Consider the following 14,311-nt stretch of genomic DNA (forward strand, 5'->3'; position numbering starts at 1 on the left):
TTGATGGGATGCGAATTATAGGAAACTAATTTCAACGATCCAACCGGCAAACTTGTTTGTATATGCTTCAAGATCGCATCAACAAAAAATCGCAAAAAACAAACATTCAGAGATCAAGTAACTGAACAAAACTTTTTGATGGTTATAAAACGAAAAATCACGATTTAACTGTTATTTTAACTCCGATTTTGATTATGTTTTATAGCTACACTCCTTAATCTTATATGAATACAATGAATGAATTTGATCTTCAATTTAAAATATTTACAATAGTGGATACCACAAAATCTTATGTTATACTTAATGAAAGTATAAATAAACTGTAAGTGTTAGTGAATCTACCGTTTTGATGGGATACGCATCCTATGAAACTAATTTCAACGATCCAACCGTCAAACTTATTTGTATATGCTTCAAGATTGTATACGCCAAAAATTGCAAAAAACAAACATTCAGAGATCAAGTAACGAGACAAAACCTTTCGACGGTTATAAACGAAAAATCACGATTTAACGGTTATTTTAACTCCGATTTTGATGATTTTTTACAGCTACACTCCTTGATCCTATATGAATACAATGATTGAATTCGATCTTCAATTTAAAATATTTACACTAGTGGATACCACAAAATCTTATGTTATACTTGATGAAAGTATGAATAAACTCTTAAGTGTTAGTGAATCTATTGTTTTGATGGGATACGCATTCTACGAAACTACTTTCAACAATCCAACCGTCAAACATGTTTGTATATACTTTGAGACCGCATACGCCAAAAATTACAAAAAACAAACATTCAGAGATCAAGTAATGGAACAAAATTTTTCGACGGTTATAAAAAGAAAATTCATGATTTAACGGTTATTTTAACTCCGATTTTGATGATTTTTTACAGCTACACTCCTTGACCCTATATGAATACAATGATTGAATTCGATCTTCAATTTAAAATATCTACACTAGTGGATACCACAAAATCTTATGTTATACTTAATGAAAATATGAATAAACTCTTATGTGTTAGTGAATCTATTGTTTTGATGAGATACGCATTCTACAAAACTAGTTTCAACGATCCAACCGTCAAACATATTTGTATATACTTCAAGATCGCATATGCTAAAAATTGCAAAAAAAACAAACATTCAGAGATCAAGTAACAGGACAAAATTTTTCAACGGTTATGAAACGAAAAATCACGATTTAACGGTTATTTTAACTCTGATTTTGATGATTTTTTACAGCTACACTCCTTGACCCTATATGAATACAATGAATAAATTCGATCTTCAATTTAAAATATGTACACTAGTGGATACCACAAAATCTTATGTTATACTTAATAAAAGTATGAATAAACTATAATAATGGGAAGTGTTATTGGCACTCCAAAAATCTCATTCTACACTCCTCACAAGTGTATTTTTCTTTCCCAATATAGAAAGTTTGGAGTGTAGAATGAGATTTTTGGAGTGCTAATAACAATTCCCATAATAATTATATATATTAATTTCCTTGAAGGCCAAAGTTTCAATACAATTTCCTCATGATGATCGATGTAAATTAAGGATTTTGTAAAAAGAATGACATGCAAGTTTTGAGTTCCATTGACAAGGTTTAAACTTTTGAGAAAGGCTTCACAACCTTGAAAACAAAAACTCTTTCATTTTGCATACCCTTGCACATTTAATATTTGTACTAGATTAGTAGTGTACAGGGCCGGTCCAGAGATTTTTGAGGCCCGGGGCGACGTAAAAAAAAGTGCCCTAACTTCATGTAAGAAAATTATTTATTTTCACACATAAGACATCGAAAAAATTATACTTAGAAAAACACTTCAAACTCAATAATTTAGAAACACAGAAAAACTAATTTATTTTGTATTGAGAGAGGGAAACAAAAAAACTTCGAGCTTACAAGTAGATAGATGATGAGTTTTGTTTTCCATTTGAACTTTGAATGTGTTTTTGAATAAATCTTGAGGTGTTTTTTTCTTATTTACTAACCTTGTCAATATGGGACTAAAAAATAATGATGTTTTCGAGTCTTACTAAATTAAACATTTTGATGACACGTCATATAATTTGCAAATTTGGTCTACGTATTATTCTTTGTTGAAGATTAGACTTGAATTAAAACGAATATTTAAAAATAACAATTCACATAGCTACTAGATAGTAACTAAAAATAAATTACCAACCAAACAAAAATTTGTAAAAATTGAAAAGAATAAACATGCACATAGCATTTCGAACTTAGGACCTCTTGTTAATTTTAAACAACAAAAATCATTGTTTCTAATTAAACTTCTTGATCCTTTAACCAAATTTTCTAAATTTATACTCTTATAAAAAGAAATTTGTAAAAAAAAGGAAAGTAAATAAGCACACATGGTGTTTTGAACCCAAGACCTCCTTATTATTTTCAAATGACAAACCACCACTACTAGTGTATGTATTATTTTTTTATTAGGCTCTTATTTTCAAATGTAGATATAGTACTTAAACTACAAATGTGTTTTAATGTTTTGAAGTAATATTTATGTGGCAATGTGTGGTATGTGCAAATTTAAGAAAAAATATATATTTTTCTTAACAGGTCATAACGGGTCGGGGCACTTTACCCGTTGGGTAAAGTGACCCGACCTGTTACGGACCCGTTAAGATAACGGGTGTGACACGACACGACCCGATAAAATAACAGGTGTTACACGAATATGACAGACACGACCCGTTTGTCAAGCCTAAGTGATAGGAGCATATTTATGCGACTTAGTTGGCTTGTTCTTGTGCATTTATGTCGTGTTTCCTTAGTTATTTTAATGTTTAAAGTCATTTTCGTGTGTTTTCAGATTTTATGGACAAAGTATGCAAGAAGATGCATTTTGGAGGCCTTTGGAGCATGTTTCGGGCTTGGAATGGATAGCAAATGCATGGGCCAAGTGGATGGACGAATTTGAGAACTAAAGAGGCCAATAATATGAAGAATTATGGTCCAAAAGATGAAGAAAACAGCCCAAAAATCTGTCACCCCAACTTGCATTCCTTGCCATGCAAACCACATAGAATTCCCTTTGGATTCCATGCCATGCTTGATCACTCTTGTCCCCTACATAATTTCTAATTTCATGCTTCAATTCATTTAATTATTACACTCAATTGCTTGATACATCTTGTTCCCTTCACTCATTAGATTTTAGACAACATTTACATCCATTGCATGCACCAATTGATGCTCCATCATTCACATTTGGAATCCAATGCCATGTGCAACACATGTTGTTGCACCTTTGACCCATTTGTTGACACATTTCACCTCCCTTTCCATCTCTATGCAATGTACACAATCATTCATGCTCCCTAGCTACAACACCACTCCATTTTACCCTTCACACTTTGCATCATTACTTCATTTTCACCCTTGGACCATTGCACACCACACACACAAATTGCCATGCATTTCATCCTTAACCTAACCTGATTTTCTAAGGTTTTTGGGGCCTATAAATACATGTTTACACCCCTTGGCAAAAGAACAATCCCCCATATTCATCATTTTATCACAGAAATTCGTCCATACACACCCTAGGAAGCAAAACACCCCAAAAACACCATTCTAGTGCCTAGAAAACATAACAGCCACTCCACCTTCTTCCACCCTCTTTGCCTAGTTCTCCACCACCTTCCAACCATCAAACACTCTTCCACACTCACCCTAAACCCCTCCATATCATTCCCCATCCATTCTACACCATAAATCCACCCAAAAATCTGTCCACAAGCTTCATGCCGCAACAAGGAGGAAGGGAGATCCATTGATGCACTTGCTTTCCAAGTTGGAGCATTTTAGGTGTTTTCTTTCCTTTGATTTTAATGTCTAATTTTATGTATCTTTGATTTTAATGTCTAATTTTTTGGAGAAGCGGAATGCACGTGGAAACTACTGTTAAATTATCCCAGGCTTGCCGACACGAGTAATGGAACAATGCTTTCCCAGCCATTAAGAAAATTCTATAAATGTTGAACTTCAAAGTGAAGCAGTCTCACCCAACTTTCAGCCTCACTTAACCCTTCATCCTCTCTGAAATGGCTTTCCAACAAACCCTCTCGAGTCACTCTGTATTTTTCATCCCCTGGGATACCCCTGCAAACAACCCATCCAGAGCACAAGTATTTCATATCATAAAGGCTGAGAGCACGAGTATCTCATATCATGCTTTCTCCCTGTCCTTTCTCCAGCCAGCACCTGCTCTCGAGTACTCATCATCTTGTGTTTCCGCTTCGTCTCTCACGTATAAGGGAAGTGAAGATGATACCTCGAAGCATGTGGAGACAACGTGCTGATTCATCCTCAACTAGGGACAAGGAGAAAGAAAGCAAGAGGTGGGCACTTGGAAAGATTGAAGAAAGAAACAGACTAACACCTTTCCCTCGTGCCTGCCCGTGGTGCAGAAGAAACAAGCAGAGAAGAATGCAGCTTGCACAATCATCCCAGCAGAAGGAGTCTGAGATGAAGAACTAGAAAAGCTGCCACATCTGCTTGGAGAACAAATAAGGAACTGCAACATCACCAAAGAGTAAAGCTTCGCCGTAAAATTCCAATCCAGTTCAAGTTCAAAGCTGTGGAAAGTCAACAAGATCAACTATCTCCAAAACCAGATTTGCGTTCTTAAACTCTACTCTGTCTGGTTTTTACTTTGCCATATTTGTCATGTTTATTTGTCGTTTATTATTTGCTTGTTTTTGGTGTGAGTATATGCTTGAAACATTGAGGACAATGTTTGATTTAAGTGTGGGGGGGTAACCATTGTTTTGCATGAAATTCGTAGAAATTTATCACCCATTACTTCTAGTGTTGTTCCTTGTTGTTTTAAGTATTTTTTAAGCTGTTTTGGAGTGTTTCAGTGTGTTTTGACATAAAAATCCGAAAATTCATAAAAATTTGAAAAATTGTTTTTGAAAATCCAAAAAAGAGTTGTTTTTGTGTGCTTATTTATGTCTTAGGGTACCTTCCAACACAATGATGAGGATTCGGTTTGTAATTGCATGACTGTTAAAGAGAGTTATAAACATGGATGAAAGTTTGATTTACTCTTTATTTATGCGTGGTTGTGGTTATAACTTATGAAATCACATGTAATCATAAAAGAAAAAATTAGTTTTTGTAACATGCTTGAAGGAAAGAACTCAAACTAACGCTACAACCTTGTGAGACTTGAGCTTAAACGTTTATTTGGAGAGTTAAAATCTGTGCATTCTTGTTTTCTAAAGTTGTTGCATGATCTCATTATTCTTTGCTTGGTTATTACTTAGAAGGCGTTTCATCATTTAGTTCCAAATGCTAGAACTCATGCCTATTTCATTCAAAGCATGCTATTGATTTGCATAAAACATATTCAAGATGAAGTTGTGTAGTTACCACCACCAAAGCCAAACTGCCATGTATCCCATATCGCTATATGTTTAAGTTAACCCCATTGAGCCTTGATAGCCTACATTCTTTGTTAAACCACATTATCCTTACCTAGCCTAGTTTAGGACCATCCATACCCTTGTTCTTGAAGCATAGTAAAACATGATTCAAATTGAATTTCTTTTGATTAATGTATGGCAGAAAACAAGTGTGGGGGAAGTGTGAGTTATTATGCTTGTTGAAAAGAAAAGAAGAGTTGAAAAAAAAAAAAAAAAGAGTTGAAAAATATGCGAAAAAGAGTTTTAAAGTGCTGCTTGTTGAAGAAAGGGTCCAAATCATAGAATTCGGCCCTAATTATTGCTTGAATTTTCCCTTCGTGTCTAAAAGCTGATTTCTGCAATCTAAGTGAATTCTAAGTTTCAATTTCATTACTTTACTTGCTATTGCTTTAAGAACGATTGTTATCCTTATCCTTCATTTGTTAGCCATCACCCCAAGCTCCGTTACAACCCTTAACTTCATCTTGAGTGTCATGCGTTTCAATATGTGGAGTTTGAATTTGGTATGAGCATATGGTGTCACTGGTTCTCGCATCTAAGTAGTAGCATTCCATTCATGAGATCATATCTAAACATGCTTATTAACTCCAGAAATTGCTTTCTTTGTAATACATATATGTGAGCGTTCGTTTTCATATCTACATCAATCTTCTCACATATAACTAGTATAGGGTGTGTAGTTAGAAAATCTGAGTGAAAATTGAGTGCATATCTTTGTAATACATATATGTGAGCGTTCGTTTTCATATCTACATCAATCATTCCCCATCCATTCTACACCATAAATCCACCCAAAAATCTGTCCACAAGCTTCATGCCGCAACAAGGAGGAAGGGAGATCCATTGATGCACTTGCTTTCCAAGTTGGAGCATTTTAGGTGTTTTCTTTCCTTTGATTTTAATGTCTAATTTTATGTATCTTTGTATTGCAAGAATGAGGAACTAAACCCCCTTAGTTGGGGGGTGATTCGAAACCATGTACATGCTTGCAATATGATTTGATTACATTAAGTTGTTATTTCATAAGTTGCGGATTCAATTCGTTCATCTACTTGATTGATAACTTATTTGTGTATGTTGATTGAGAGTGCACGCTTAGTTTTCATGCATGAATATGATGCTAGATTATGAGGGAGTTTCACCTAATAGTTACAATCTTATAATCACAAGTAGTGAAGGTCGCTTGAAAACGATCGTGTTGAATGAATTCTTGGCACTAGTTTCATGCTCATCATAGTAACGAATGCCTCGTCAACACTTATAGTTCTCATTGTGCTTCATGATTCTTGATTGTATCTTTATTGTGCTCATCACGTAAGGAACCTTTGAGGAATGCTTTGAATTGTTGTATGCGCTTTTCCATCCAATTCATTAACTTAAGGAGAACTTGAAGATTAATTTAAGCGTATCTAATTAACTTGGGGTGTTGAGTTTCATAATTTATTGAAAGAACAACTGAAAATCATTTTGTTTGCAAGTGTGTCATGTGTGGAGAAGAACCTCCTAACTAGCCTTTTATCCATCATTTTCATCCAAAAACGTTTTACAATCTGTGTTGTTTTAAAGTTTCTGTTTTGTTTTCAATTTTCGTCCAAAACAAATCCCCCTTTATTTTGAAGTCTTAGATTAGTTAGAAAGTGTTTTGATTCAAGTTTTCATCCAACTTCGTCCAAGTTCTTGTTAGGTTCTCAAAACTGCCCAGAAAGTGGTTTTTAGGCAGTTTTGAGTCATTAGGTTGCTGTTTTGAGTTTTATGTTTGTTTAAGTATTTTAAAGTATAGTTTTGCATTTTTTGAGTCTAGTTTAGTGTTTTAAATTTTGTTTTTATGTTTTTAAGTCAGTTTTCAAGTGTTTAGCAATCCCTCCTAATCCCCGGCCTAGAACGATCCCTACTTACATACTTTACTACAATTGATAAAAAGAGGGTTTAATTTTGTGTGTTAACTTATTTTTCACATCACTAAGCAGAGCTATGGATCTCATTTTTACAACCCTAATTGATAACTAATTAGATTGGGTTAAATTTTTTTTTCTTTCTACTTTCTGCATTTTATGAGTAGGAGAACATAATTGTGGTGTATAATGTTGAATTTTTACTTATTTGGTTTTTTTTTAAATTGTTGTACTTTGCAATATATGTTGTTTTATGGGCAGAATACATGGACTGTGAAACCCTTTGGAATGGAACTAATTATTTCGTAAAACAACCCAGTTGCTCTCAATTTGGGGTGCATAGCGAGAAGAGCTACGACGAGTCAACAAAATACTAATCCAAGGTGTTATCTGATACCCGTCACTTCCGATGTCCCTAGCGTTTCTCCTAGTGTAGTAAAAGATGCTACTCAAATGATCACACATCTGATTCACAGTATAGGCTACATTGTTCAAGTTATGTGAACCCCAATAATATGGAAGATTCATAAATAAGTAGAAAATTCATCAAATTATTTAACTTGTCCTTAGAAGTCGAACATCATAAAGCTTTCATTCCCATAAAGAAGTAGAAACTACACCAAATTATTCAATTTGGGATTTTATTTTCTAAATAGGTGTAAATATAAATTTACATTATAAATTGGGTTTCTGAGGATAGTTTAGGTAGTAAATTTGGATTTGAAAAGATATTAATTCTTTAATTAAAAATAATATAGGTGTAGAGAGTAAATTGAGTATAAAAAAATGTTATATGGGTTCAAATAAAATTTCTCAAGAATAATAGGGAAAAAAAGAAAGAAAATGAAAGTAAGTAAAAATCTTCTATTATAATTAAAAAAAAAGAATTGTTATTAGCACTCCAAAAATCTCATTTGGCACTCCAAACTTTCTATAATTAGAAAGAAAAATACACTTGTGATGAGTGTAGAATGAGATTTTTGGAGTGCTAATAATAGTTCCATTAAAAAAAAAGTTAATAATTATTAGCTGGATTATAGGTGGTACTAAAAAAAAATTCAATATTTAATCTCACACCCATCTGTAATGAAAAATAGATCTTATTTAAGGAAGAGGATTCTCTCCGGATCCACTTTGTGGGGATCTTAGGGATCTCCACATCCTAACTGTTCATTATACATCGTGCGGTCAGTTTTCGTCAGGTACTATTTGTGTTTAATTTTAAATAAAAAAAGTCAAATTATATTTTACCACACAATGCACGATGAACGGCTAAGATGTGAAGATCTCTAGGATCCCCACAATTTGGATCCAGATGGGATCCAAATCCCTTATATAGGATTATAATCTAGTTTCCTGTACCTTTATTTTGCGTCCACCCATTTAACATGGATTTCTGTACGCTTTTCTTAAGCTGTAATACAATTAACACTCTTAGACCATCTTCAAATGATATGTCAAAAATGCCACATAAACATATAACGGTAACAAATAATGTACCATTTACTCCAACTGAGATGTCAAAGATGACATGGAAAAGAAAGCTAAGATGACATGGACAAAAAGATGATAAATTTGAAGCTACCTTCAAATTGATTTTTGATATTTCCAAAGGGATTCCACTTGCCTTACCTTAAATTCTAGCATATTTAAGTATTATTTTATTATTTTTAAACCAACAACTCAACTTTTATTATTTTTGTTTTAAAAAAAAACATAAATGAAGCAATAAATTTGGCATACGGGATGAAAGGAAAATATTAACAATATGTCAAATTATCAAGTTAGCCAACAAATTTAAATTTGATGTTTTGAATTTGACGTCTCTTTTGGAGATGCTCTTAGGTCAAAATCCTAGGTGGACTGTCACTGTGCATATTTGACATTAAAAGACTTTCCAACTGAAGTGTCATCTGCTGACTGGATTTGAATGTTTTGTGATTATAGCATCTTCAAAAAAGATGTCAAAATGACCAAATCAGCAATAACAGTAATAAAAGACATCAGTAGTATTTTCCAACCGAGAAACCAAATCTAATGTGACATGATATAGAAAGACATATTTCGTCTTGCTGTCAAATTTGACAGCAGCTTCAAATATTTTAAAGTTAATTATTAAATGTCCTTTTCTTAATTTTTTATTGTTTTATTCTCTTCTCTATTTTCTCTTTCCTCTGTGCTTTCTCTCTGTGCCGATCCGGTCCCTTCCCACATCCACCTCTATCTCAATTCTCCTCATCTCAATCCCTCTTTTCGTTGCCCACCTCTTAACCTAGCATGTCCAACCCCCGTTAGAACCAACTGATTCATCTACAATATCTTTACTCTAATCTCCCATCTGCTTGCTAAGTTCCCCGCCACTTATTTCCCTGCCAAATGAAAATGCTGCGTTCCGCCCCCATCCTCGCCCGTTGGTCTCTCCGAGTCTCTTTCCACACGTGTTCAGGTGGCTGCTGTGGTGGTGCTAATCTCAGTGGCGGCAACGGCTGCTAGTTCTTGAAGGTATTTTGGTGTAGGTATTTTAGGGTTAGTGCTAATTTGGGGCTTCTTGTACTTTTGTTAAATTATTTGTATTTGTATTCCATTGTTAAATAATATGAATTTTTATTATCAATTATCTATATATGTAAAATTTTGAAATACATTATGAAAAGAAAATAGTGCAATAAAATAATAATTTAATTGGGTGGAGAGCAAAATTTTAAAAAAATGTCAAAATGTCAAAATGCCACATAGGCTGTCAAATTCAAAATTTATTTGACTCTCCTTTGGAGATGATCTTAGGAGTCAAATTTGACATTGATGTCAAATTTATTTTTAATTAATTTTAATGGTGGGTCCTTCCATTAACATTTCAACCAATAAAAAATTTGTTTCAATATTTTTTTAATAATTACAATCATTTAAAAATCTATTTTAATAAGAAAATATTATTTGACAATTCGGTTGAATAAGTAGAAAAATTGACATAAGACTTCAAATTACTTAACCATCAATTATAATTTTATTCTTATAATTTGGCATTTTTTTTGAAGATGATCTTATTTGGTATTATATTTTTTCACCAAAGAGCTGTTTTAAAGTTACGCACTAAAATATTTGGTAAAAGTAAGCAGCTTTGCTGCTTTCATAAAAAGTAGAGCTTAGCTCATTTAATAAATATTTTCAATTCCTGTAATAAATTTTTTAGTTACTTAAAAAGAGCGATTTTTCAGTATGACTAACACACGAGGTGGTACATCACGTGTCATATAAATTGTGGAATTTGTGTATCAAAAAGTTAATAACTTAAAAAATAAAATTTTACACCACTTATATAAAAATACATAGTGTACCACTCGTATTCCTATCATATTTAAAAATTTCTCCTTAAAAGACGTATATCCTTTTACACACACATTCTCTCTCTTAGAAAACAAAGTGAGCATCATTACCTACTGCTTTACACCACTACCGCCATTACCACCATCTTCACAACCACAACCACAACAACCGATGTTGCCACCCCTACGACCATTGCTGCCTCTGCATCCCCAATTACCATACCCCACATTAACACCGCCACCATAATCGCTACCACCAACACCACAACCATCGTCACAACCACCTATAACTGCAAGTCTGTAACCACCACACCAAACATGGCAAACAAGACGAAGGATTTTTTTTAAGAAAAACTAATGAAAAGGGCTTGAAAACTTTGAGTTTTAACGATAATGACAAAATAAAGGGTAAAGTGAATAGTATCATGATTGACTTTTTAGTGTAAAAATATAATTTTTCATTAAAGTGAACGGTACCGGGAGCTTTTCGTTAAAGTTCTCATTTTTTTTAGGATTGAAGTGCAAACATTATTAGAAAACACTCAAAAACACAAATATTAAAAAATTATCTTAGGAGTTCCTAGAAATTTTTTATTCTAAGTTCCTAGAAATTTTTTATTCTAACCATGCTCTTTAATTTAAGAAATTAAGTGACTACAAACTAATAGAAATATAATTTTTATTTGTCGATTAGTGTAGAATATCACTTAAAATTTAAAAAAAAAAATTAACAATGAAAGTGAGAAGCTCCTCTCACTCCTCAAACGTAAAAAACTGAATGCGATTTTGCCATCTTAAGTGCATAATAAGGTGCACGACATCGAGTGATTAGAGAAAGATTCCTGACTCCAAATCTAAATTATATCCCACGTGAACTTGATGATAGTTTTTAGGTAAAACTTTTGACATGTACTACTGTTAATCCTAAAAATTACCAAGCCTATGTGGCGCGCAAGTCGAATAATTAATGAGCTAACTACGTCATTCGGTTGTGTGCGGGGCATGCCAACTCGTCGGCCGAGCTCAGCCGGAGAGTAAAATGTGTTGATGTCGCGTTGAGCGCGCTGTTGACTTCTTGATATTGCGACTACGGCCGAGGAAGGAACACGTCTCGGCCTTCGGGTTCTAGAGCCTGAAAACAAGGTTGCTAGTCTTGCGAAGTTAACGGATCGTCGTCACCGGGTTCGGTCATGGTGATTATATTCATAAGAGTATAAGCACGCCGAACTGGCACCAAACTATATAGACACAAGTACTCAAAAGAGATGTATGTCTTGATAGTGAACGTGGTTTGGCCGTCAGAATGCCGAACTCTAAAACTTACTTGTGAATATCCAATCATAAAACAACTCGGTGTTCGATGTGCCAAGCCCAGTAATCTGTAACACCTCACTTCGCCGAGAAGACTAATGAGATGATCTCTGCCAATAAGGAATTGAAAATCCTTCTCGACCGAGACTTGGATAGATAATCAGTCGGCCTTAACGTAGTGATGTTTATCCAAACTGAAGGTGCTCCGTGGTCGGCTGATTCTACAGCAGCAGTGCTGTTTATCCAAACTGAAGGTGTTCGCCGGTTGCCTTCACAATGCTGTTTATCCAAAATGAAGATGTGTCGACAAAAAAGAAAATAAAAATCTCAAAGTTGTTGAGAGGTTTCGCATAGAGTGAGAGTTTGCGCATGTCGATTTGTGTGTTGAATTGCAGGGGCTTTCTATGTCGCACGACCTCTGTATTAATAGGGACATGCCTTAATGAACACACTATGAAGTTGTTGCCGTGGCTTAGAGTATCCAACCGAAATAAATAATATTCCTATGAATATTATTCCAAAGGAGCAAAGCCACACTTTAATAAATATCGTCCACTTTTGATAACCATGCAATCAAATCAATTTACAGGCACATGAAACTCTTCCCATAGCATTCTAAATAACCGTGCAATGTTTAGACCCATATTCACGTCCAACTACATGCATTTGGAATTACCATTCCAGATAATCTTCATTAAACTTCCACGTGGAGACCATAAAAAGCTCCTTTTTTCATGTTGTCTCATCCATGCAAACCATTTGCAAATCAAATTCTCCTCTGCCATTATCACAAATTGTTGCTGATCCTGATCACCATCATTGTGTCATTTCACCTTTATCCAATACATGCATTGATTTTAAATTAATCCATTGTATTGCCGCGTGAATCGTATCAAACATCCCAAACTCGTTTGAATTGTACTTCTAAGTTGGAAATATGATTTGCCTCATCACTTATCTTTAAACAATCAGCTGGATGTAGCTAATATTAGGCTTAGATAAGCTAATATATATCAAGAGATGATATTATGATTGAAACCATAATATTAATCCTCAATAATAATTGAGAATCATCTCAACTACTTTGTCATCAAACGGTCTAAAATTCTGCTCATTTAACGACCTCAATTGTCGGACTGATAGTGTAAAATTGGGTCCAAACAAAACAATCCACATCAGACGCGGTTTTTGTGGACACTCTCTCTAGTCTTCGCTAATAGAATTGCCCACAACAGACACCATTCTTTTGGGCACACTCTCTAGTCACCACTACTAGAAGTTCTCTCACTCCTCAAACGTCAAAACGTACTACGCAATACCTAAACGTCCACATCAGACACGGTTTTTTTTGGAACACTCTCTAGTCACCACTACTAGAATCTCCACAACAGTAATCAGACAGTTTTTCTTGGCCATACTCAATAATGGTACCCTTTTTCTTTTTGGAACACTCTCTAGTCACCACTACTAGAATCTCCACAACAGTACTCAGACAGTTTTTCTTGGCCATGCTCAATAATGGTACCGTCATACCCAACAACGGCACGGACAATGTGGTTGATTGATTCAGTGAGGGTTAAAAAATAAATATATGTGAGACCGCCATTGCAATGATTATTTTGCATTCACACAAAGGGCAGGCTGGTCCTTTTCTTGGTGGTCAAGAATGTCTTATTTTTTGTTTTCCATCTGTTTCTTTCTTCTTTTCCCACCACAAACCGATGGCCACTCAAAATCCGCGAATCACAATTCATATCTTTTTTGTCTGAAGGAATGAGTGGTGCCGTCTGTATCAAGCATGATTAGGGGTGGACACAATTTTGTTCAGTGCGGTTTTGAGTGAAATCGAAATTTTTTGCGGTTCGGTTCGATGCGGTTTCAAACGATTTCGGTTTGGTTTTAAGAAAAAATGTACAATTTGCAATTTAATATATTAATAAGCATTTCTCAGTAGCAATAGAAAAAAACATTTGTTATGTTAACAATTAGCATGTTGCATGCAGTTGTGATGTTAAAATATGTTAAAATACCGTTTTCTATGTTGCGGTTCGGTTTCAAAACCGAAACCGTTTCAAAACTGCAAAACCAAATCGTTCAGTGCGGTTTGATTTGGTTCGTGTTTCGGTTCTAAGTGCCCACCCCTAAGCATGATTCTCAATTCATACACCTTTTCAGAAAGCCAGAGTTTACTGTGCACATAGTTTCCGAGTGATCATTTTCTTTTTAAATGAATATTAGGACGTCTCTTGCAAAATCTATGCTTGTTCTCATCCATAATTGAGTTAAATTTTGCATATTGAAGATTGTAATTA

At 34.4% G+C, this 14,311-nt stretch overlaps 1 long non-coding RNA gene across 1 annotated transcript; it reads left to right on the forward strand.

Annotated features, from left to right (window-relative positions):
• The first annotated feature begins 3,179 nt into the window (after positions 1-3,179).
• On the forward strand, positions 3,180-6,512 carry LOC126610069 (uncharacterized). Its single transcript, XR_007618364.1, has 2 exons — positions 3,180-3,851; positions 6,352-6,512. It is a non-coding gene; the product is annotated as an uncharacterized LOC126610069 (long non-coding RNA).
• Positions 6,513-14,311: the final 7,799 nt, after the last annotated feature.

The sequence above is a fragment of the Malus sylvestris genome, chromosome 17 (assembly GCF_916048215.2).
Source record: "Malus sylvestris chromosome 17, drMalSylv7.2, whole genome shotgun sequence".
In the NCBI taxonomy this organism is placed as follows: domain Eukaryota; kingdom Viridiplantae; phylum Streptophyta; class Magnoliopsida; order Rosales; family Rosaceae; genus Malus; species Malus sylvestris.